At 42.6% G+C, this 25,942-nt stretch overlaps 1 protein-coding gene across 7 annotated transcripts in view; it reads right to left on the reverse strand.

The window, feature by feature from the left end:
- CELF1 (CUGBP Elav-like family member 1) overlaps window positions 1-19,474 on the reverse strand; it is an 87,804-nt gene extending 68,330 nt beyond the window's left edge. For all 7 annotated transcript variants that reach the window (XM_070427995.1, XM_070427997.1, XM_070427998.1 and 4 more), the window contains exon 1: window positions 19,346-19,474. The gene's annotated coding sequence lies outside the window, so the exon portion shown is untranslated. The remainder of the gene's footprint in view (window positions 1-19,345) is intronic.
- Window positions 19,475-25,942: the final 6,468 nt, after the last annotated feature.

Below are 25,942 nucleotides of genomic sequence, written 5' to 3' on the forward strand. Positions count from 1 at the left end.
CCGAATAGCTGCGGCGATCCTGAGGAAAGAACAAAGTAGGTGGGATCTCAATGCCAGACATCAAGCTGTATTACAAAGCCACTGTTCTCAAAACTGCCTGGTACTGGCACAAGAACAGACATATAGATCAGTGGAATAGAATAGAGAGTCCAGAAATTAGCCCAACCCAATATGCTCAATTAATATTTGACAAAGGAGGCATGAACATACAATGGAGCCAAGATAGTCTCTTCAATAAATGGTGTTGGGAAAATTGGACAGATACATGCAAGAAAATGAAACTAGACCACCAACTTACACCATACACAAGAATAAACTCAAAATGGATAAAGGACAGGAAACCATAAAAATTCTAGAAGAATCCAAAGGCAACAAAATCTCAGACATATGCCAAAGCAATTTCTTCACTGATACAGCTCCTAGGGCAGTTGAAACTAAAGAGAAAATGAACAAATGGGACTACATCAAAATAAAAAGCTTCTGCACAGCAAAAGAAACCATCAACAAAACAACAAGAAAACCCACTGCGTGGGAAAACATATTTGCCAACGTCATATCTGATAAGGGCCTAATCTCCAAAATTTATAGGGAACTCATACAACTTAACAAAAAGAAGATAAACAATCCAATCAAAAAATGGACAAAGGATCTAAATAGACACCTTTCAAAAGAGGACATTCAGAAAGCCAAGAGACATATGAAAACATGCTCAAAGTCACTAATCATCCGAGAGATGCAAATCAAAACAACAATGAGGTACCATCTCACACCTGTCAGAATGGCCATCATCAACAAATCAACACATGACAAGTGCTGGAGAGGATGTGGAGAAAAAGGAACACTTGTGCACTGCTGGTGGGAATGCAGACTGGTGCAGCCACTATGGAAGACAGTATGGAGTTTCCTCAAAAAGCTGGAAATGGAACTCCCATTTGTCCCTGTGATCCCACTTCTAGGAATATATCCCAAGAAACCAGAAACACCAATCAGAAAGGATATGTGCACCCATATGTTCATAGCAGCACAATTCACCATAGCTAAGATCTTGAAACAGCCTAAGTGCCCATCAGTAGATGAATGGATTAGAAAACTGTGGTACATCTACACGATGGAATACTATGCCACTGTAAAAAAGAAGGAACTCTTACCATTTGCAACAGCATGGATGGAACTGGAGAGCATTATACTAAGTGAAATAAGCCAGTCAATGAAGGAAAAATACCACATGATCTCACTCATTCATGGATAATAAAGACCATTACAAACTTTTGAACAATAATAGATACAGAGGCAGAGCTGCCTCAAACTGATTGTCAAACTGCAGTGGGAAGGCCAGAGAAGGTTGGGGGGCAGAAGGGAGGGGAGTAAGAGATCAACCGAAGGACTTGTATGCATGCATATAAGCATAACTAATGGACATAAGACACTGGGGGGTAAGGGAGGCCAGGGGATTGTCAAGGGCGGGGGGTGGGGGAAGGACACATATGTAATACCCTTTGTAATACTTATAATATTTTTTTAAAAAGAATAAAAAAAAATTAAATTAAATTAAATTAAAAAAGAAAAAAGGTTTGTTTATCCATGTGCTTATTGATGAATATTTGGGTTGTTTCCAGATTTTGGCTACTACAAATACAGCTAATATGTTTGCATACAAAAATTTGTCTGGACATATAACTTCATTTATTTTTTTAAATATATTTTATTGATTTTTTACAGAGAGGAAGGGAGAGGGATAGAAGAGTTAGAAACATCGATGAGAGAGAAATATCGATCAGCTGCCTCCTGCACACTCCCCACTGGGGATGCGCCCGAAACCAAGGTACATGCCCTTGACTGAAATCGAACCTGGGACCCTTCAGTTCGCAGGCCGACACTCTATTCACTGAGTCAAACCAGTTAGGGCTACCTTCATTTATCTTGGATGAATATCTGGGTATGGAATGGCCAGACTGTGTAGTAAGTACATGTTTAACTTTTTAAAAAATATATATTTTTATTGATAGGAAGGGAGGAGAGAGACAGAAACATCAACAATGAGATATAATCAGTGATCAACTGCTGCCGGAAGCCGGTCCATTCTTGCTGCTTGACACAGTCGCTGCAGGAATGAAACATCGGCACAGCATATGTTTCAAGGGACCTGGCATATATAGCATACTGTTCTTAATATGTTTGCTCCCCTTAGTGCTATGTGTTTTAACCAAGGTCACCTCTCCGAGAAAGGTTGTTTCCCCAGGTAGGGATTTTTCCCTGAAGTTAGGGAGGGGATAAAACCCCTTAACTAAGTGCCAGGCTAGTAGTTAATCACTTTAACTACAAACAATCACGCTTAAGCTACATAATCTTTACTCCCTGGAATGGAGATAAGAAACTCCCTAACCTTTGCAATAGAAATTGGCAGGATTAAAATCAACTGGTATAAATACAGATGTAACAAGACAATAAACACCAGAACTTGGCTGGAGATCCTGGCTAGGCTGCTGATCAACTGAAGGCTGTCTTTGTGTCATTCCTTCTTCACGGACTCCGTCCACACCTTTGGGGACCCCTGGACCTGTGGGGTTGGACCCCAGCAAACTGCCTCCTGCACGCCCCCCTTTGGGGATCGCGTCCCCAACCCGGGCATGTACCCTTGACTGGGATTGAGTCCAGATCCTTCAGTCCAAAGGCTGACACTATCCACTGAGCCAAACCAGCTAGGGCTATGTTTAACTTTTTAAATAAAATTGTCAAACCACTTACCAATAAAAGAAAGGGGGCGGAGGGCAGGGAGAGAAAGGACATGACAATCTGACATCATCCTGTCTCATGTCTCACTAGGGAACAAAATAAAGATGTAACATTCAGTTTCTCATTTACTATATGATCCATGGATGGGATACTTCCATCTGTCTGCCCTTAAGAACTCCATTATGCCCTGACTGGTTTCGCTCAGTGGATAGAGCGTCAGCCTGCAGACTGAAAGGTCCCAGGTTTGATTCCGGTCAAGGGCATGTACCCCCCAGTGGGGGGGTGCTTGAGGCAGCTGATTGATGTTTCTAACTATCCCTCTCCCTTCCTCTCTGTAAAAAATCAATAAAAATATTTTTTTTTAAAGAAAGAACTCCATTATGATCCAAACATTTCTTCTAAATGACTTGAAGATGCTATGCTATGAATGCTGCTTTAACACCACATTTTCATGCCACTTCTGCTAAGGTTAAAATACTCCTACTTTTCAGTAAAAACAGTAAACAGTTTAGGTAGGGAACACAAATAGTATCTCATCAGGGTGGTTAACAGGTGTGCCTATTTTCCTAAAGCATTCAAAAGTAAGAACTTTTTGCCCTAGCTCAGTGGTCGGTAAAACTCATTAGTCAACAGAGCCAAGTATCAACAGTACAACGATTGAAATTTCTTTTGAGAGCCAAATGTTTTAAACTTAAACTATATAGGTAGGTACATTGTTATTAATTTAATTAGGGTACTCCTAAGGCTTAGGAAGAGCCACACTCAAGGGGCCAAAGAGCCGCATGTGGCTCTCGAGCCGCAGTTTGCCGACCACGGCCCTAGATGGTTTGGCTTAATGGATAGAGCGTCAGCCGGGGACTGAAGGGTCCCAGGTTTGACCCCAGTCAAGGGCACATACCCAGGTTGAGGGCTCGATCCTCAGTGGGGGGCATGCAGGAGGCAGCTGATCAATGATTCTCTCTCATCACTGATGTTTCTATCTCCCTCTTCCTCTCCCTTCCTCTCTGGAGTCAATAAAATATATATTTACACACACACACACACACACACACACACACACAAGCTAGAGGCCCAGTGCACGAATTCGTGCACCAGTAGGGTCCCTTGGCCTGGCCAGAGGGATCAGGCCGAAACCGACTCTTCAGCATCCCCTGAGCAGTCCCAGATTGTGAGAGGGCACAGGCCAGGCCAAGGGACCCCACCAGTGCATGATTGGGGCCAGGGAGGGACCCGGGAGGTTGGCCAGCGGGGGAGGGACCACACGGGAGGGGCTCCAGGGCGTGTCCGGCCCAACTTGCTCAGTCCTAATCAGCTGGACCCTAGCAGCAAGCTAACCTACCAGTTGGAGCGTCTGCCCCCAATGGTCACTGCGCGTCATAGTGAGCCATAGCAAGTGGTTGAGCAGCCTTAGCATATCATTAGCATATTACGCTTTGATTGGTTGAACGGCCGACTGGACACTTAGCATATTAGGCTTTTATTACATAGGATATAAAAAAGCAAACACTAAAAAAAAAAGTACGAACTTCTGGAATGAGACAGTGAATTCATATTCACATTACTGATTACTAGTTTACTCATTGGTTGAGCATCGACCTATAAACCAGGGGGTCATGATTCAATTCCCAGTCAGGATACATGCCCGGGTTCCAAGCTTGATCCCCAGTGTGGGGCGTGCAAGAGGCAGCCAATCAATGATTCTCATCATTGATGTTTCTATCTCCCTCTCCCTCTTCCTTCCTCTCGGAATAAAAATATATTTTAAAAAATTATACTACCACATGAAAGGGAGTGGCTACAAAAATAAATTATTCCATTACTCTTATAAGACTGGGCCTCAATAAGCAAGAAAAGTCCAGGAAGATACTGCAGCATTTGGACTCTATGGACTGGACCTGTCCTAGGATGCCCCAAATAAGTGACTGTCTTCACTGAGGTAGCTTGACTCAAATTTCCTTGTTTACAAAAGGGTAAGTATGCAGTCATATCTCTTCCTCTCGCCCTCTCCCCATGGTCCTTCTCTACCTCTCCTGCCCACAATCAATGTGAAGTCTTTTCCCCCCCCTAAAATATATTTTTATTGATTTCCGAGAGGAAAGGAGAGGGTGAGAGAGAGGGGGAGGGAAACATCAATGATGAGAGAGAATCATTGATTGGCTGCCTCCTGCAGGCTCCTCACTGGGAATTGAGCCTGCAACCCAGACATGTGCCCTGATCAGGAATTGAACTGTGATCTTTTGGTTCGTAGGTTGACACTCAACCACTGAACCATGCCGGATGGGCTCTTTTGATACTCTTTAGCTCACAATCATTTCATCAAATTAAGTTCATTATAAGGTACTTTAAGCTGAACATAGCATTCATCATCTCTTTCCTCCCACCGGTTAAAGAACTAGTTTGCTCCAAATATGGCATTGTTTCCTCTTAAGTCCTAGGTTAGGTGTAACGTAATTCTTTTAATGAATTATCTGTCCTCTCATGACTGACACGCATGACTTAAATGGAGATAAACAGGCTAATGAAAAACACTAGGGTTTGATTTTCAACTGCTCTTTACTAAGGGGAGAAAAACAATGCATGTAGCTTTACAGTGGGAAATCCATGTAAAACTGCATTCTCTTTGAACTTAGGCAGTGGGCTTTTAGGTAGCCCAACCTGAGGAAAGGGGGAAGAGGCAGAGGCCGCCTGTCCAGAATATAGAACAGATTCTTTCCTTGGGTAGAAAGTTTCCCTGCACAATCTCTAAGGTCCTTTCCTAATCTCAGAAAATGAGGCTTTATTTATGAAAAGTAAAGCATGGTAAATGCAATGCATGGGTGGGGACAACGGAACAGGTATGCCAGAAAATTAGATGGGCTGGAATCCTGCTTCTGCTTCTGCTTCTATGTGAACCTAAGTAACGCATTTCAGTTCTCTCATTTGCAAAATGAAAAGATTAGAGAAAAATCTCTACAGATTCCAACATTCTGAGACTATGGCTTCCTTCTATGCCTACCGCAGCCACCACTTTTTCAACTACTGCACCTTACCATAATTAGGCAGCTTTTTAAAGCATCTAATTAATGGAACACAGAATTAAAACCTTAAACTTTCTATTTCTGGCTCACTGCAAATGTACAACAGCATTTTATCAAAAAGTAGTTAATGCCACACAGTTCTGGAGATACTGGCTTTTCTTTGAACCCCAATGACAGTTACACAGTGACAAGTTGTAAGCAAGGAGGCTGTTACCATGGAGACCCACTAGGATTCCTGGGGGTGGATCCAGCAGGCCTTTTCTTCCCCCTCCACCCCTTCTTCTTTTTCATGTCAAAGCATTGTTTTTTATGTTCTGGATCTGGCAAATTCAGAAAGCCTGGTCTGCTTTTTCTTCAGCAAGCTTCCTTCAAGAAATATAACCATGTAATATACAGTTCTGAAGAAATAAAACTGTTTTAGTGATTCTCTTGCAAAAGAGCTAAATATATTCAAGTCTTAATCTTTCCTCTCCCTATTCATAAAAACAATTAAATACAAACCCAATGACGTTTCAGTGACCTATATATGCTGCCACTTCTTTCCAAACCATCATATTGCATAAATTATATTATTTAGTATCTTCTCTGTCAAGACTGCCAAGTTCTTCAAAGCAAGTTTCTACTCAGGAAGTTTCAGCTTCCCTATATATATTAGAAATATAACAGACACACAAAATATAATTATAATAAATCAAAATTATTATAAAATAGATCAAACTGATTAAATGAGAAAAGTATAAGTTTAAATTCCAAGTCTGCTCTAAAGTTATTGTGTGTCGACAAAGGGTCTATAATTCAGGGATATGAACGGCCACTCCCAGCTAAATGTGGGCTACCACTCAGCTCTCCCAAGACACATTCTGTTAGAAGACACCCTAAGAAAACAGATCATTTACAAATCTAATCTGTGCATTTGGTTTGTTCAGAGAAGTAAAGCAGTCAGAATTCAAAAGGAAGACTTCATTCTGTTCCAAGAAGCATACAACATTTTTCTAAGTTGTATGCTTCTTGGAATAGAGTGAAGTCTTTCTCTAGGTCTTTCTTAGCTCAGAGCAAAGTTACACCAGACAGATGATCATTAATAAATAAAAATAGCACTTGATTTCATAGTAATAATTGAGAACTTCAACTATCCTAGGCCTGATCCACAATAACTTGCAAGCTAGAAAGTACCAGAAACAAAGCTCAAAAAGCATCCCTGTGCACGTCGGTGTGGCTCAGTGGTTGAGCACTGACCCATGAACTAAGAGATTACTGACCAGTTTGATTCCTGATCAGGGCACATGCCTGTGTTTCTGGTGGGATCCCCAGTAGTGGGCGAGCAGGAGGCAGCCGAGCAATGATGTTTCTCTCATTGATGTTTCTGTCTTTGTATCCCTGTTCCTTCCTCTCTCTAAAAAAATAAATTTTTAAAAAGTGTCCCTGCACTCATAAGTCTTTCCTTAATTTCAAATTAATAATCATTAAAAAGCCTAAATATAAATGTCACTAAGATAAAATGAGTTGAAAACCAAAATTTATAACCATATTTTAAAACAGAAATCAAGAATTCACATGCCCAAAGGGGAAAAAATGATCTAAAGAGATAGGATATGCCATCAACTAAAGGTAAGCAACAGGCATCAAGATATTCCATAGCAATATTGTATCGGGTTTTTATACATTTATTCACCTAAGCTTTCTTCCTGTAGCAGGTCCAAAAGGGTCATTTTTAAATAGTTTCCCAATCCCATTGCCACAATCTATAACACAAATTAGATCAGTAAAGAAGTTTGCAGGCTTTTTAAATTGCACTTGTAAATGTATCCAGAGGCTATTAGACAGAAACAGCATATATTAAAACCAATAAATACATAATAAACATGCCCAGCTGGAATGGCTCAGTTGGTTAGAGGGTCGCCCTGTGCACTGAAAGGTTGCGGGTTGATTTCCTGGTCAGGGCACACATATAGGTTGCCGGTTCAATCCCTGTCAAAGCACCTACAGAAGGTAGCCAATGGACGTTTGTTTCCTTGTTTGTTTCCTTCCTTCCTTCCTCCTTCCTGCCTTTTCTTCTTTCTCCTCCTCCTCCTTCTTCTCTTTCTCTTTCTCTCTCTCTCTCTCTCTTCTCTCACCCTCCCCTCCGGCCCTCCTCTCTAAGAATGTCCTTAAGATATCTTTCATGATTATTTCCCATACATTTGAAAGGAGAAGAGTGAAGGAGAAGCCCAGAGGACATTTTTGCCACACTAGTTTAATATCAGAGTCTAAAAACAAAAAAAAAGGGAGACTCAGGTGACAGGACATGAGAGAAGGCAAACCCATGGATGCTTTATTCATTTTTACTACTGGTTTACAATTTCCTTGATTTTATTTTTAAATGCATGTCTTGGCCAGAAAAGTAAGAGAGCACAGACTGCCAGCAATATCAGATTCTCCTTTTCTTATTCTCTGGGGCTACAGAAAACAGAGCCAGAATCAGGGTTGTCTAAGAGCCTTCTGATTTTGTTCAAGCAATATACAATATGAGGTTTCAAGATCACAGAACTATACAAAGGCTTTTATAGCACAAATCTTAGCCAACTTAATGTCTTTCAGTGGAAAGCTGCTTACTTTTTTTTCCCACCCAGAAAACTCCTTGGAGTGTTAAAGTACTTTATCTTCAAAAAGCAATAATTTGAACAAACAAGAAATTCACAGAATTTCAATTTTAATGTTTTCTTCCTATTCCTAGTCCTTATTACTAATCTATCTCAAAACATAAAAGTGCCATTAGACCAAATATGGACTATTCAACATATACTTATTTAGTATCGACTTTATGCAAAGCCCCGATACAAGTAAGCACTGAGGACTGTAAAACTTCTATTCACAGCATTCAGTTTAATACTATATACATACCACATGAAGGCATAACATTGTTTAGGTACACATTTACAACCACTTGGCCTCCAGTGTCAAGTAATATCTTCCAGCTTTTTCTACCCTGCAATACTATTCCTTCTTGGTTGTATACAAATCCACATTCCAAAGCTGGCTCTTGTCGCTTTTTAATTCCTGCTCATTAATTAATATTACAGGGAAATTGTACATTTTTCTGGAATAAAGTCTTTCAACTTAAACTAAATGATCACAGGAAGAAAAATCAAATTAGAAGCATTAAATTGTCTTTCTCAGAGTTTCCCTCCCTTCTTCATTAACATTTCTCAAAGAAAAAAACTCCACTGTGATGCTCCTATTACAGATCATTTGTGAAGTTACTGAGCAGAGACCAGACAGACTCCATCAACTGGGCACACAGCCACTCACCATTACCCTTTGTTTAAAGTCTCAACTGCCATTCAACCCACATCATTGTATTCCACTCAAGTCCATTAACCTTTTTTAAAAGAGAAAACAAACAGGACACTAAATGTGTTACTTCCCTAGAAAAGAAAGAGACCTAATTCATGTGCTTCACAAAAATTCTTTTTTTTAAAAATATATTTTTATTGATTTCAGAGAGGAAGAGGGAAAGAGAGAAACATCAGTGATGGGAGAGAATCATCTATTGGCAGCCTCCTGCACGCCGCACACTGGGGATCGAGCCTACAACCCACCCATGTGACCAGGAATGGAACCGAGACAGACCTCCTGGCTCAGAGGTCGACCCTCAACCACTGAGCCACACCTGCTGGGCCTCAAAAAATTATTTAAAAATAATGGCTCACTTTAAGTTTCCTATTTGAAAAAGCAGGATTATTTTATTATATGTCTAAAAGTAGTAGTTATAAAAAAATAATCTTTAAAACTTGTTAAAAAAAAAAAAAAAAACACCTTCAATGTTGATCCGGCAAAGCACCAGAGAGAAGCACTCTACACCAAAAGTAACATGAAATTAATATTCTCTAAATAAAACTTTAAAAACAGCCCTGGCCGGTGTGTTTCAGTTGCTTGGATGTTATCCCATGCACCAAAATGTTGCCAATTCAATTCCTGGGCAGGGCACATGCCCGGGTTGTGGGCTTGATTGCCCATAGAGGGTGTGCAGGAGACAACCCATCAATGTTTCTCTCTCTCCCTCTCCATTCCCCTCTCTCTAAACAAAAAAACAAACAAACAAACAAACAATAGTTAAGTATGAAGGAGAAAAAATCATCCATGTCCCAATGCCCAGAGGAAATGTTGGTGTTTATCCTTCTAGCTTGTGAAATAAAGTTTTTAGGAGAATTAAAGATTTCCTTAGCAGAAAAAATGTTAAATCAACATGGAGTTTTTAATGGATATAAAGCATCCTTGGAAAATTTTACAGATCTGGAACTCAAAGAAGTATAAAATAAACAAATAGGCCCAGCCAGAGTGGCTCAGTTGGTTGAGCGTCATCCCGAGCACCAAAAGGGATCGATTCCAGGTCAGGGCTTATTTACCTGGGTTTAGGGTTTGATCCCCAGTCAGGGAGCATATGGAAGGCAACCGGTTGAATATCAATCTCTCTCTCCCTCTCTCCCTCCCTCATTCTCTCCCTCCCTCTAAGCATGTCCTCAGGTGAGGATTAAAAATATAAAAATAAAAATATTAACAAATATATGCTCATGGCCTCCATAGCATAACAGAGAACAAAAAGATAACAATGAAACAATTCTGTAAGGAAATCCCTACTTTAAAGAGATTCTAATAGCCAATTTCATGGCAAGGGTAAAGTTACAATTATAAAGATCTCATCAAGAAAACTGTCTTTAGCAAACTACAAAGCTCAAATAAGGATTTTTGGTACAAGACAGTTTACAAAGCAAATAGCCAAACTGATTAACTCTTTCCTCTACACTACAAACTTTATTTCTCCCTCCCTCCCTAAAATTAGTTTCCTACTTAGGAAGAGACCCAGGTGTCCCTATTACAAATCCGATAATATATTCATCTGTATTTTCAGTTTTCTACCAATAGACTCTCATGAAGTAGACAGTGAAAATGAATCTAGGAAACCACATTACCCAAGGATTCCACAGGGAACAATAAGCTAAAAGGTTCTATGGGAAGGATGCCTTGTGCAGCAAAATATTTCAAATGCACAAATTGGACATTAGGAAAGAATGTCTCATCCCTTAAGCCACATAAGACAGAGGAAAATTCAAAAACAAAATACACCCAAAAAGGGAAAAACAAAAGGAACCCTGAGTTAGTCGCTACTTTTTATGTATGGTACAACTAGGCATTTTAACTGTCATTTTATTTGAACTGCATTACTGACCCATGCGATAAGTAATATAGCCATTTTCTACACATGAAAAAAAGGAAACAGCATTATCAACACCACACCAGGCACTGTTCAGTGCCCAGCATAAGTTATCTCAATTAACTCTCACATTATCATTTCAGGTTGGTATCTCTATTTTACAGACAGGAAAACAGGCCCAGAAATGTTAAGGTCACACACAGTGATGGTACCAATTTTTAAGCCCACTCGCTTGAGCTATCACATCTATCCCTCCCAGGCTACTTATAAACCCCATCCAAGTCACATCATTCTTTGAAACCACAAGTTTTCATTTTAAGGACTCAAAAATCAAATAATCAACTCTCAATTATGGAAAAGACTACTTCTCCAGGTTTTTTCCAAAAATTGTTTCTATTTTACTTGCTGTGTGCCATAGCACCTCTAGGAAGTTGTGTGCATGTAAAATACAGGATTATATTAATATCAATCAACCAATCAACTCCAGAATTTGTTAGAAGTTCTACTGGGAAAGGCTACACAGAAAGTTAATTCTTGGTTCAAATTATATTTCCTGAAATACTTGAACTTCCATGATACATTCAATGTCTAACTATTATCAAAAATAATCAAGACTCAAAGAATAGTTTTGAACAAAAGAATGATTCATGTTGTTTGAGGAAAATGTATGCATACCCTCCCTGACACTAAAAGTCTCATGTGTGAGGGCTGTAATACTTCATGGGACAATAGGGTTGACTGAATAAAATTTCTAGTTATCCCATGCCCAAAGAATTAATATTGAATTGCATTTATTACTGGAGAAGAGGAACATAAGGTGGGAGGCAAGGTCCAAAAAGCAAAGAGAGGAAAAGCAGACAATAAGCAGACAAAAAACAGTTATGAACCTCCAAAAAATACGTACAGGCTCATCTTAATAAGAAAGCTTTTCATATATGAGAATACTCTGAATAACTTTGTTCCTACTGAAACAAACTGGGAGACCTAGGACTACATTTAACATGCTCTTGCTCTGGAAGTATTAGTTAACCAAACTTGACCATTAAATGTCAGGTTTTTAAACTTATCTGTACACAATGTGAAATACCTAGAGATCAGTCCACTCTGACAAAAAACACTCATCTATATATATAAAAGCCTAAGTGATCAGAACGACCAGTCGCTATGATGCGCACTGACCACCAGGGGGCAGACGCTCAACGCAGGAACTGCCCCCTGGTCGGTGCACTCCCACAGCCAACCTCTCCCAGCCAGCCAATCTCCCACAGTCCCTCCCCGTGACAGTCAGGCCCAGATTGGCCTGCCACCCGCAGTGGCGGGGGAAACCCCGTGGTGGGGGAACCCGCGTGGTGGCGCAGCGCCGATGGCGGCGTCCATTCCTTCCACACCCACTTTCCTAGGGGGGCCAAGGGCCAACCTCCTATGCCCCGTCCCTCCCCCCAGCCGGCAGGCCCCAATTGGCCTGGCCCCGATCGCCAGCCAGGCCTAGGGAACCCACCCGTATTGAGTTTCATGCACCAGGCCTCTAGTATATTATGAAGCAAAGGCAGAAACTTCAACCTGCCTATTTTTCACTTCATGTGATACTTTTTCTGTATACAACCCATATTTTGAATATGCTGCACATTCAAAGATTAGAAATTAAGATTAAATTAGAAGTGGTGCTATTATTTGTGATTTGGTTTATTGTTATGTACTTATATGCACCCTGATATGTTTGATTTTTCTAGAGATTTGAGCTTGGTGAACATACCTGTGTGACAATCCACAGGAAGAGCTTGAATTCTAATCAGTTCAGCAGCCTTTGTAGAACTCCGAGAGAGGAAGAACTATCAAGAGACATCACTGTACACAATGACCTCAAGAAGCAGAGAATTCAGCCACAAAAAGGAATGAAGTCCTGATGCATACATGCTACAACATGGATGAAATGAGTGAAACTTATTGCTAAGTGAAATAAGTCAGATACAAAAGGACAATATTGTAGGGTTCTAGTTACATGAAATACCTAGAAGAGGCAAATTCATACAGACAGCAAGTAGACTAGAGCAGCGGGGGTCCCTGAGGTCCGAAGGTTGGCCACCACTGGACTAGAGTTTACCAGGGACTAGGAGGAAGGGAAAATGGGGTGTTTATTGCTTAATGGTTACAAAGTTTCTGTTTGGAGTGAAAAAAGATGGTGGTGGTGACTGCCCATGAATGTACTTGACCTAAACCTAAAAATCTAAAATTATAAAACTCCTGTAAGAAAATAGGGGGAAAGCTTCACGGTTTTGGACTTGGCAATGATTTTTCAGGTATAAAACCAAAAGGACAAGCAACAAAATAAAAAACAGACAGCCGAAACCGGTTTGGCTCAGTGGATGGAGCATCGGCCTGCGGACTGAAGGGTCCCGGGTTCGATTCCGGTCAGGGGCATGTACCTGGGTTGCGGGCACATCCCCAGTGGGAGGTGTGCAGGAGGCAGCTGACCGATGTTTCTCTCTCATCGATGTTTCTAACTGTCTATCTCTCTCCCTTCCTCTCTGTAAAAACTCAATAGGATATATTTTTTTAAAAAAATAAAAATAAAAATAAAAATAAAAAACAGACAAATGAGAGGACATCAAACTTTAAAAAAAAAACACACCCGTTTTTTAAAAAAAATATTTATTTTAATTGATTTCAGAGAAGAAGGGAAAAGGAGAGATAGAAACATCACTGATGACAGAGAATTACTGATGGGCTGTCTCCTGCACATCCCCCACTGGGGATTGAGCCCACCACCAGAATCAAACCGTGACCTCCTGGTTCATAGGTCAACGCTCAACCACTGAGACACATCAGCTGGGCAATATTAAGTTTTTAAAGGACACAATCAACAAATGAAAAGGCAGCGTACAGCATGGAAGAAAGTATGTTCAAATCATATATTTAATAAGGGATTAATATTGAGAATATATAAAAAAACTTTAATTCAACAACAACAAAATCAAACAATGTGATTTAAAAATGGGCAAAGAACTTAAAGGCATTGGCCAACAAGCATAATGTTCAACATCATTAATCAGAAAAATGCATACCAAAACCACAATGAAGCCCAGATGGTGTGGCTCAGTGGCTGAGCATTGACCTATGAACCAAGAGGTCACCAGTTCTCAGAGCACATGTCCAGGTTGCAGGCTTGATCCCTAGTAGGGGGTGTACAGGAGGCAGCCAATCTTTGTTTCTCTCATCCATGTTTCTATCTATCCTTCTCCCTTCCTCTTTCTCTAAAAATCAATAAAAACATTTTTTTTTAAATTACTCTCAAAACCACAATGAGATATCACCCCCATCAGGTTAGCTACACTTTTTTTAAAAAGTTTTAAGAATAGGGTAGCTCAGTCGGTTAGAGTATCATCCCAATTACGACAAGGTTACAGGTTTGGTCCACGATCAGGGCACATACAGGAATCAACCTGTCAGTCCATGAATGAGTGGAACAAATCGATGTCTCTGTTTCTCTCTCCCCCTTCCTCTCTCTAAATAAACAAATAATTAATTTTTAGAAAACCACATACACACAAAACAAATATTGGCAAGGATGTGAAAATATTGGAGCCCTTGTGCTACTGGTGGGATTGTAAACTTTCGGATTAGCAAGACAGAAATTCTGTAGATATTTCCCAACAGTGTGAATGAACTTAATGTCACAAACTAACTATACACTAAAAAAATAGTTAAGATGGCCCTGGCCGCTGTGGCTCAGTTGGTTGGTGACATCTGATGCACTGAGGGTTTGCGGGTTCAATTCCAGATCAGAGCATATGCTTGGGTGGTGGGCTCGATCCCTAGTGGGGAGTGTGCAGAGGACAGATAATCAATGTGTCACTCTCACACCGATGTTTCTCTTTCTCTCTCCCCCTCTCCCTTTCTCTCTCTAAAAATCAATTAAAAATATTTTTTAAAAAATAGTTAGCAATTGCCGAAACCGGTTTGGCTCAGTGGATAGAGCGTCGGCCTGCGGACTGAAAGGTCCCAGGTTCGATTCCGGTCAAGGGCATGTACCTGGGTTGCAGGCACATCCCCAGTGGGAGATGTGCAGGAGGCAGCTGATCGATGTTTCTCTCTCATCGATGTTTCTAACTCTCTATCTCTCTCCCTTCCTCTCTGTAAAAAATCAATAAAATATATATTAAAAAAAAAAATAGTTAGCAATGAACAAAATAAACTGACAAAATAGAACCAGAGACATTGAAGAATGCATGCAACAGACTGTCGTATTTCAGAGGGGGAGGGGGTGAGAGAAGAGATTAACCAAAGAACTTATATGCATATGTGCATAACCCATGGACACTGATAATAGTTTGGTGAAGGCCTGGAGAGGGGGCAGGAGTAGGGTGGAGAGGGTGAATGGCGGCGGGGGGGGGGGGGATTTCTGTAATACTTTCAAAAATAAAGACAGCCTGGCCAGTGTGGCTCAGTGGTTGAGCATCCACCAGGAACCAGGAGGTCACGGTTCAATTTCTGGTCAGGGCACATGTCCAGGTTGTGGGCTCGATCCCCAGTAAGGAGCATGGAGGAAGCAGCCATCAATGATTCTCATCATTCATGTTTCTATCTCTCTCTCCCTTCCTATCTGAAATAAAAAATAAATTTAAATAAATATAGAATTTTATAAAACAAGGGTGATAAAGTTTATATTATGTGATTTTATCACATAAAAATGCAAATATAAAAATTGGTTAAAATGGCAAATTTTGTTGTATATGTCAATTATAAAATAATTTACTATATCAAGAAACCACTGAATTATATGCTATGTGAATTATATCTCAATAAAGCTGTTAAAAAAAAAGGGGGGCAGAAGAAATAGCAATTTGTTGAGAGTACCCAAAGCTTTGAGCATAGAGGAGCCTAACGCTCCTATTTCTTCCAAATTTATCCTAGCCTCCAGGTGACAGCTCTTCTCTTTCCCTTTCCAAAGCACTTCCTTATTAGGTCTAGCCTCACAGTCAAAGTAAGTTAAAGAAGCTGCAGTAGCATTCACAGGTAGGGGCATGGGATTCAGGATTCACACTCCATTTAGCAGCAGAGCCCAAATCTTTATTTATTTTAAATCATAGTGTAGACATACAATAAATGTTAGGTCTGTGCCCTTCCTCTCCTCTTCCAGGTCAGTAAGTATTAAAAGAGCAACTTCTCTGCTCCTATACTGGGATATCCACTGACCTACCTCACATGTGCTGGAGCTGCTAAATACAGAACACTATTTAAAATGTGGTTGTTAAACCATGCCGATCACCTATTATTAAATCTTAAAAACACAACACAAAGTTGTTACTAGGATAAGCTTCTTTTGGTAAAATAAACATTTCTATAGCATATAAAAAGGATGATAAGATAAAGACTGAATATCAATAATTACCTCTGAATGAGCCTTTGAGAGGTGGGACTAGGGTGAGTTTCTGCCTTTTTGGCTTACCTGTATTTTTTTTTAATATATTTTATTGATTTTTGCAGAGAGGAAGGGAGAGGGATAGAGAGTTAGAAACATCCATGAGACAGAAACATCGATCAGCTGCCTCCTGCACACCCCCTACTGGGGATGTGCCTGCAACCAAGGTACATGCCCTTGACTGGAATCGAACCTGGGACCCTTCAGTCCGCAGGACAATGCTCTATCCACTGAGCCAAACCGGTTAGGGCCCCTTACCTGTATTTTTATGACTCTGTAACTTCTGTAATAATAAACAGAAATTTTATAAAAACAAATCAGCTAACTCAAAAATTCACTGTCTGCCTATTACACTGCAGGCACTTTCACATGCTAACACACTGAAGCTGGATTAGTACCATGTGTGAGGTAGACACATTTTCTCCATTTTGCAAATGAGAATAAACAGGCTCAGAACAATTACTTGATCAAGGATGTGTAGCTCATAACTGACAGAGCAAGGATTACAATCCAGGCCTCCTAACTTCAAGCTCAGGGCCCTTTCCATTCCATCATATTTTAAAGGGCAATTTGGATGATACTGTTTTTTAAAAATCTGATGAGACTGTTTTAAGAAGACTTGCTATGTACCCTTGGGCAAAGTCATTTAACCTCTGGAGGCCTTGGTTTCCTCATCTAAAAAGTGAAGAGTTGATGAACAGGAATAGATCCAGAGACAAATGGCAGGAGAGTGGGGGGTTAGAGAGCAACCAACGGACTTGCATGCGTGCGTATTAGCATAACCAATGGACACAGACACTGGGGCAGTGGGAGCTTGCCCAGGATAGGAATGGCTGGGGGGGGGGGGGGGGGGGGAGGGCGGATATGTAAAAACTTTAGACAAAAAAAAAAAAAGTGAAGAGGTTGGAAAATATGTATTCTACCTCTAAGAGCCCCACCTGCTAATGGATTTTAGGTCCAGACACTGAGAGATAGTATCTAAAGAAAATCCCCACAGGCAAGAATGAATGAATGGTTGGCCCAGCTGGTTGAGTGTAGACCTATGAACTAGGTCACGGTTGGACTCAGGGTCAGGGCACATGCCCAGGTTGTGGGCTCCATTCCCAGTAGGGGATGCAGGAGGCAGCTGATGAATGATTCTCTCATCATTGATGTTTCTACCTCTCCCTCTCCCTTTCTCTCTGAAGCCAATAAAAAAACTTTTTTTTTTTAAAAAGAGAATGGTTGGAGAGAAGTTGAGGCCTATCCTCTTGGCCAAGAGTCATTTACTTATTTATTTGGGGGGTGGAGGGGTTAATCAACACCAGAGGTTATTTTTTCCATTGATTTTTAGAGAGTGGAAGGGAGGAGAGAAACATCCATGTGAGAGAGAGAGAGATATCGACTGGTTGTCTCCTGCACACGCCCCAACCAGGGCCTGGGAATGAGCCCGCAACCGAGGTACAGGCCCTTGACCAGAATCAAACCCTGGATCCTTCAGTCCGCAGGCAGAGGCTCTACCCACTGCGCCAAACCAGCCAGGGTGACCGACAGTCATTTTTAATGGAAACAGGTGGCATGCATACACTGTCAAGAGGAAATATGGAACCCATGGGGGAACCATAACCTTCCTGGTTAAAGCAACAGCTGAAAGCTCCAGATTCCATCTTGGCTAGCTAACTCACGATCAGAAACCACATACTGCCAAGTTAGGAGAACATAAAAACGGACGTGGAGGGCGTGGGGTGACCAAAGCAATCGTTGCTGCAAGCTATGGCAACTGTGTGACTTTCCACGCGGGCTCATGGAAAGGCAGAAGAAACGGCCATTTGCTGGGAGCACCCAAAGCCGTGAGCAGAGAGGGGCCTGATGCTATGGGGCAGAAAGCGCCCGGGGCGACCCGAAGCGGAGACACACACCTTCCTCCGCCCCGAGAATTTCCGAGGAGACTGAAGCGCGCAGAGAACTCTGGGAGACGCCACCCTCGTAACGAGCCCACCCAACACTTGTGGGAAAGGTGAAAGAATGCGATAAAAAGCCTGCCCGTCCCAGGGCATCAGGGAGCGGAAAAGGCCTTTAGGAGGTGAAGTTCCTGGAAAGGGGTCGCTGGGCAGCCGCACCCTCCTTCCTACCCTGCGCACACGGCGGCACCCCCCGCTCCCGGAGACCGTTCCACGGCCCGGCCTCGAGGGCCAGCAAAGTACAGCGTTCACGCTGCGGGCGACAGAGAGATTCCATTTTGCTCCGACAGGCTCCGACCCGCTAGGAGGACGAGCGCGGACCGACGGAGAGCTCCGTGGAGCCGGTGCCATCGTCTCGGAGAATTCAAACGACATCCAGCCCCGAGGACCGCAGCCCGGACACCGCCGGCTTCCCACCCAAAGCCGGGCGCCCCGCGCTCGGGGGGCGAGACTCAGCCCCGCTTCTAGGCCACGACCCGGCGAACACCCGATGGGGGAGGAGGGCGGGCCGAGGCCCGAGCGGATCCGGGACGAGGAGCCCCGGCCCTCGAGGCTGCGGCGGAGAGGCGCTGCCCTCCAGGGGCGGGGGGTCCCGGCCCTCCAGGCTGAGCACCTGGAACACGTGGGCCGACAGGAGCAGCGAGAGGGTGTCCCGGGCAGGCGGCCTGCGTCTGGCACGGCGGCCGGAAAAAAAAAAAAAAAAAAAAAGAGGCCGGCGCTCCCCCTCGGCAGGGACCGGAGCCTCTGGGTCCGGAGGGTGAGGCAAAGGGCGCGGGGAGAGGGAGCGAGGCCACGAGGGCGGGTCTCCCTGGGCGGCGGGGCACGCGCCCGGCCAGCGCGGCGGCGCCCGGGCAGCAAAGGACCCCGACACGCGGGAGGAGATCACGGATCTGACCCCGGGGGCGCGGGGAACGGGGAGCGGCCGCGCCCGGAGGGCCCGGTGCCCCGCGGCCGCCCGGACCGGACCCGCCCCGCGGCGCCTCCCTCCTGCCTCCCTTCCCTCCCTCCCACCCGCGGCCCGTTATCCCGCGGCCGCCCCACTTACCAGCGGCTGCACCTGAGCCCGCCGCTGCCTCCGCTGCTGCCTGCGCCTCCTCAGCCGCCGCCGCCGCCGCCGCCGCCTCGCTGCTGAGGCCGAGTCCCCGGGGAGCCTCCGCGTCCCGCCGCCGCCGCCGCTGCCTCCGGAGCAGAACACCCCAAAATGGCGGCACTTCCGGCACCTACCACCGGCGGGGAGGGCCGCGGGGGAGGGCGGCGAGGGGAACGTACCACCGCGGAGCCGCCCACAGCGCAGATCCGAGCGGAGCGCGGCGCGGCGCGACGCGGCGCAGGGGCGGGCCGAGCGCCCGGCGCTGCAGCGCCCCCTCGGGCTGGGGAGTGGAGAGGCAGCTGCGCCGAAACCCCGCGCCGCGGGGAGCCCTCAGGTTGGGGAGCTGCGGGGGCGCATCCCTTTGTCTCCGAGCTCTCCCGGAGGGAAAGGTGGGGAGACCCCGGCCTGGGAGTCTGAGGATGTCGGCTCTGCGCGCGGCACCCACAGGAGCTCTGGAGGACCTGCTGGGCAAGGACCCCCGCTTGGCACTGACTATGAGCGTAATAAAATACGGGGTGAATGAATGAATGAGTTGAAGGGAAGGGTGTGCTCGGCCAGCCTTGGGCACGTGACACACCCTCATTTCTGCCCTCGCGGACGAGCAACAGGGTCCCTGCCTTCTTCCTAATTTACCGAGATGTGGAATGTGCATGTATTGCAAGCTTTCAGAATTAGGGGAATGCTTTCTAGCGGGATGATACGCTGTCTGAACCCACAACTTGGCCCAAATCCCTGCAGCGCCAGGAAGCTCATAAGGGTTCTATTAAGAAACCACAGATGGCCCAGCCCTAAACTTTCCCTAGAAAAACATTTCTAAACCACCCAGGTTAGGACATGAAAGCTCTCCTTCAGAGTGACTCAGGAATACCAGGATGTAGGTGGAATGCAAACAGTACAATAGTTTTGTGGGTTTTTTTTTTTTTTTAAGGCTAACGTCATTTATTCCGCAGGTTCTACACCTTGTGGGACAGTGAAATACAGAAAGACAAATAAAACTTAGCTCTGAGATCTTTTGGCACCAGCAACATGCAAATAACTCATGGGTTTGCAAATGATTTTTCTGTAACATCATCTGGCTCACCAGAGCAAATAATTCTTATACCCACAAATACTGATTATACCCTACCTTACCACAAAAAAACAAGTGGACTCCCAAGCAGAAGCCTCAAGGGTTTCCCCATGTGTTGGAAGCACCACTTTTCCCCTTAGGAGGGGAAAAAAAAACCTAACACAGTTTTTCTGGTATCATACAGATCAGAATAATTAGCCTCATTTATTATATACTAGAGGCCCGGTGCACGAAATTCGTGCACTGGAGGGGGGAGGTCCTCAGCCTGGCCTGCACCCTCTTGCAGACTGGAACCCCTCACTCCTTACCACCCTCCTGCAGAGGAGGTGGAAGAGGCTCCCACCACTGCTGCTGCGCTCACCAGCCGTGAGCCCAGCTTCTGGCTGAGCTGCGCTCCCAGGGGACCACCAGGGGACAGCTCCTGCATTGAGCGTCTGCCCCCTGGTGGTCAGTGCCATCATGGCAACTGGTCGTTCTGCTGTTTGGTCAATTTGCATATTAGGGTTTTATTAGTTTACCATTTTATATACATTTATTTGCTGAAAACATCCAAAAATTAAAACCATTATAGCTTGTAGAATGTTGTCACATACATGCCCACAATTAACGTCACCATTAAATGCCTGAATTTTTTTAAGAGTACATTTATTAAAGCTGGGGATAGGGAAACAAGGAAGGGCTCAGGAGAGCAGAAGTATCAAGAGAGAGCCGAGGCGGGGCTGCTGTCAGCTCACTGAAAAGTCAGAAAAAGGGGACCTTAGAGATAAGTTCAGGGGGTTAGCCCGAGACAGGCTGCTGCTGTCCACTGTTCCCGCATTGCAAGTCCTGTGGGGGACCTTTAGAGTTTAGGACAGAAAAGTCCTAAGATACACGCCTGAGAGGGAGAGTGCTAAATGTCTGAATTTTAAATGGATTCTTGGACTTTTTTGAAGTTGGTGCTGTGAACATCACGCTGCATCACTTCTGGAGGCTAATGAGGTCAGGTTGTCCTGCTTCTATCCATATGGAGATTAATTAATTAGTTCAGGTGGCCTTAGCCTGATCCCTCCATGGGAGTTTCCTATCAGCTTTTCATCTCATGCTTTTATCCACTGATGACCATTGACTGAATCCCTCTGTTTTTTAATATGTATTTTATTGATTTTTTTACAGAGAGGAAGGGAGAGGGATAGAGAGTTAGAAACATCGATGAGAGAGAAAGATCCATCAGCTGCCTCCTGCACACCCCCTACTAGGGATGTGCCCGCAACCAAGGTACATGCCCCTGACCAGAATCGAACCTGGGACCTTTAAATCCGCAGGCCGATGCTCTATCCACTGAGCCAAACCGGTTAGGGCTGAATCCATTTTTTCACCAGGGATTGAAAAATGCTGAGTTTCTAATTCTATCATTCTTTCCACAATTATTAGCTGGAATGCAAAATACTGAGTTTCTAATTTTATTATTTCTTCCCTATTTATTAACAGGTAGTTTGCTATAGAGAAGAACCTTCCCTCACCAACCAGAGATATTTGGTTATTCCAAAATACAGTGCACACAGGAAAGGCAAGAGAAGAGAGGGCAGCAACCCTCCCTGGTGTTCACTGATGTATCCCAAGTGTTGGAATATTGTCTGGAATATACAGGTCACTCAATAAAAAAATTGTAAGTTTAATTGAAAGCCGCATATTGGAATAATGTGCAACTCTTTGAAAATGATAAATAGGTATCTATACCAGCGGTTCTCAACCTGTGGGTCGCGACCCCTTTGGGGGTCGAACGACCCTTTCACAGGGGTCGCCTAAGACCATCGGAAAACACATATATAATTACATATTGTTTTTGTGATTAATCACTATGCTTTAATTATGTTCAATTTGTAACAATGAAAATACATCCTGCATATCAGATATTTACATTACGATTCATAACAGTAGCAAAATTACAGTTATGAAGTAGCAACGAAAATAATTTTCTGGTTGGGGGTCACCACAACATGAGGAACTGTATTAAAGGGTCAAGGCTTTAGGAAGGTTGAGAACCACTGATCTATACTGACATGGCATAATACTTATATTGTTGAGTGAAAAAAAGGTAACAGAACAGTAAATAATAGGATGAGTCAACTTTTATAAAAAATTTATATTTTAAATGTATCAAAAATAGGATGGATTAATGGGTAAATGTGATAAAAGAAAAAATTAAATGTTAATTGTAGCATTTAGGTTGCAGTTATATGGGTTTTCCCTGTTCAATTTATTCAGTTTTCCTGTATTTAATTTATTTTATTATGAAAATGTTCATAACAAAATGATGGTAAAATACATATGCATAAAAATCTGTATTTTGAAAACAGGGTTTTGGGGTAAGAATGGAACTTTTTAGGTTATGTACTTTATTTAAAGCAAAAATTGTAAATGATTCTTTGACACAGTAACTCCACATTTAGGAACCTATCCTACTACAGTAATTCTAAATGTAGGACATACAGAAATAATATATAGAAAAAATATATAATATATAGAAAAGGGGGTGGGGGAGAAGTAGGCGAGGGTAAAGAGGGAATAAATGATGATGGAAGGAAACTTGACTTGGGGTGGTAAACACACAATACAATATAAAGATGATGTATTAAAGAATTGTATACCTAAAACCTATATACCTTTTTAACCAGTCACCACGATAAATTCAATAAAAAAATTTCATGCTGGAAATGTCTGGAAACAAAAATTTTGAAATAGCCTAGATATCAAATAATAGAATAATTACTTTATTGTATAACAATTGGGTTCATTTTAAATGATAAAGACAATGTAATAACATGGAAAGTGCTTTATAGTACATCATTTAGTGAAAAAAAAATCATGACAAATTTTTTATCAACATGATTTACAATGATTTTTTTAAAAAATATTTTTATTGATTTCAGAGAGGAGAGGGAGGGAGAGAGAGATAGAAACATCAATGATGACCAAAAAAAAACATTGGATTGAACCCACAACCCAGCATGTGCCCTTGACTGGAAATGAAACCGGGACCCTTCAGTCCACAGGCTGACGCTCTATCCCCTGAGCTAAACCAGCCAGGGTTACAATGATTTTTTTTTTAAATGGTACACATAGACTACATAATGATACATATGACTCAATAATTGCAGTTAGGTATATATCCAAGAGAAATAAAAACATGTACACACACACACACACACACACACACACACAAAACTTGTATATGAATGTTAACAGCAATATTATTCAAAAAGTGGAAATAGCCAAAACCGGTTTGGCTCAGTGGATAGAGCGTCGGCCTGCGGACTGAAGGGTCCCAGGTTCGAATCCGGTCAAGGGCATGTACCTGGGTTGCGGGCACATCCCCAGTAGGAGATGTGCAGGAGGCAGCTGATCGATGTTTCTCTCTCATCGATGTTTCTAACTCTCTATCTCTCTCCCTTCCTCTCTGTAAAAAATCAATAAAATATATTTAAAAAAAAAAAAAGTGGAAATAACCCAAATTATTATCAACTGATAAATAATTTGGTATATCTACACAATGAAATATAAAAAGAAATACATTATGATACATGCTACAATATGGAGGAAACTTGAAGCATTATGCTAAGTAAAAGAAGCCATATTGTGTAATTCCATTTATTTGAAATGTTCAGAACAGGCAAATCTATAGAAACAGAAAATAAATGAGTGGTTACCTGGGGCTGTTGGGTTGGGGGGAAGTGGAGAGTGAGTACTAATGGGTATGGGGTTTCTTTGAGGGATGATAAAAATGTTCTAAAATTGTTTGAGGTGATGATTGCACAACTCTGTGAATTCACTAAAACCGTTGACCTGTACACCTGTGCAACAAAGGGTTGCCAGTTCAATTCCCAGTCTGGGCACATACCTGGGTTTGCAGGTATTCCCGATTGGGGCATATACAGAAAGCAACCTCCTCTCTCTCCCCTTCTCTCTTTAAGCATGTCCTTGGGTAAGGATTAAGAAAACAAAAAGGCCCTGCCAGTGTGCTCAGTGGTTGAGCGTCGGCCCATGAACCTGAAGGTCATGGTTTGATTCCCAGTCAGGGCACATGCCTGGGTTGTAGGCTTGATCCCCAGTAAGGGACATGCAGGAGGCAGCCGATTGATGTTTCTCTCTCATAGGTGTTTCTATTTCTCTATTCCTCTCCCTTCCTCTCTGTAAAATCAATTAACAAATATATATTTTAAAGATTTTTTTGTGAGTTTATTTGAGCCAAACTGTCAAAAATTGCTGGGAAGCACTACCTCAAGGAATTGAGATAATGCTCCAGAGAATGGCGGTTTTCCTCTATTTTAATACATTGCAATTAAAGGAGGGAGGTAGTGGGTTACATGAAATCCATGGGGGATAGACGAGAGAGGCGGGGGAAACCTCTGGGATCGGATAAAAAGTGAAATAATAGACAAGTACTTAGGTGGGTGCAGGAACAATTAACATGATAACAATGAAGGAATTTGTGATATCTGTCCTGGTGCCCAGCCCATTTGGTTGTGCCTCAGGGGGTCCTGAAAAAGGGAAGTTACAAGTTACTCAGATATTTCAAGGGTATGTTATTATAGATTCGAAAAGACAGATAGGCTCAGTTAAAGTAAAGGTTGACTTTGTCAGTGAAGATACGGCCTAGGACGTTAGCTACCCACCATAAGTGCTTTAGTTAAAGTTTAATTTCAGACCATCCTTGTGGTTACTTTAGGTCTCTGAGTTTGCAAGACTGCCATGCAGGCCTTCCCTGAGCTTGTCAGGTCAGCATGAGGCCCCTTTCGTCTACACATCCCCCTTTTGGTCGTAAATCAATCTAAAGGATGCATTGATGACCAACCTTTTGGTTGGATAATGGAGTTCCATGGTGCTAAGAAGGCTCATTCTTAGCATGGCTCACTGTCAGCATTTGTGTTGCTGAGCATGGTAGAGGACTGGGGATGGGGCAAGACCATTACCTTAGATGGCATTAAGGTCAGATTAATATTATTTTTTTAAAAAAGGGCAGGTAAATGGGAGGCAGTGAAATCCTATATGTCTTTGCTAAAAAGTATTCTGGATCATTTCTAATTTTTGAGCCAGCACGATCCCAGTCTTTTTTGCTGTTTGTCAAGTTTTGTTTTTCTGCATCTAGTATAACATTTACATACCAGGAACAAAAGTAACAGGTAATAAATCAGTAACACTGATTAGGAACAGAAAATGTCTACTATTAGACTAGGAAGGACCTGAAAGGACACTTCTGGGCAGTTAATTTCATCCATTCCTATATTTAGACAATATTCATCTAAAATACTCATCTAAATTAGATCTATATATAATTCTACCAGGGGGATTATTAGGGAGGTGTTCTTGGAGAGGTTTGTCCAAGGTAGGAAAATATTTTTTAAAAAAAATATAAAATGGGTGAATTGTATGGCATGTGAATTATATCTCAATAACGTTATTGTAAAATTTTTAAATGGTACAAATAAAAAAGAAAATTGGAGAAA

The sequence above is a fragment of the Myotis yumanensis genome, unplaced genomic scaffold (assembly GCF_028538775.1).
Source record: "Myotis yumanensis isolate MYYU_CA2020_CCGP unplaced genomic scaffold, mMyoYum1.0.hap1 SCAF_10, whole genome shotgun sequence".
Taxonomy (NCBI): Eukaryota; Metazoa; Chordata; class Mammalia; order Chiroptera; family Vespertilionidae; genus Myotis; species Myotis yumanensis.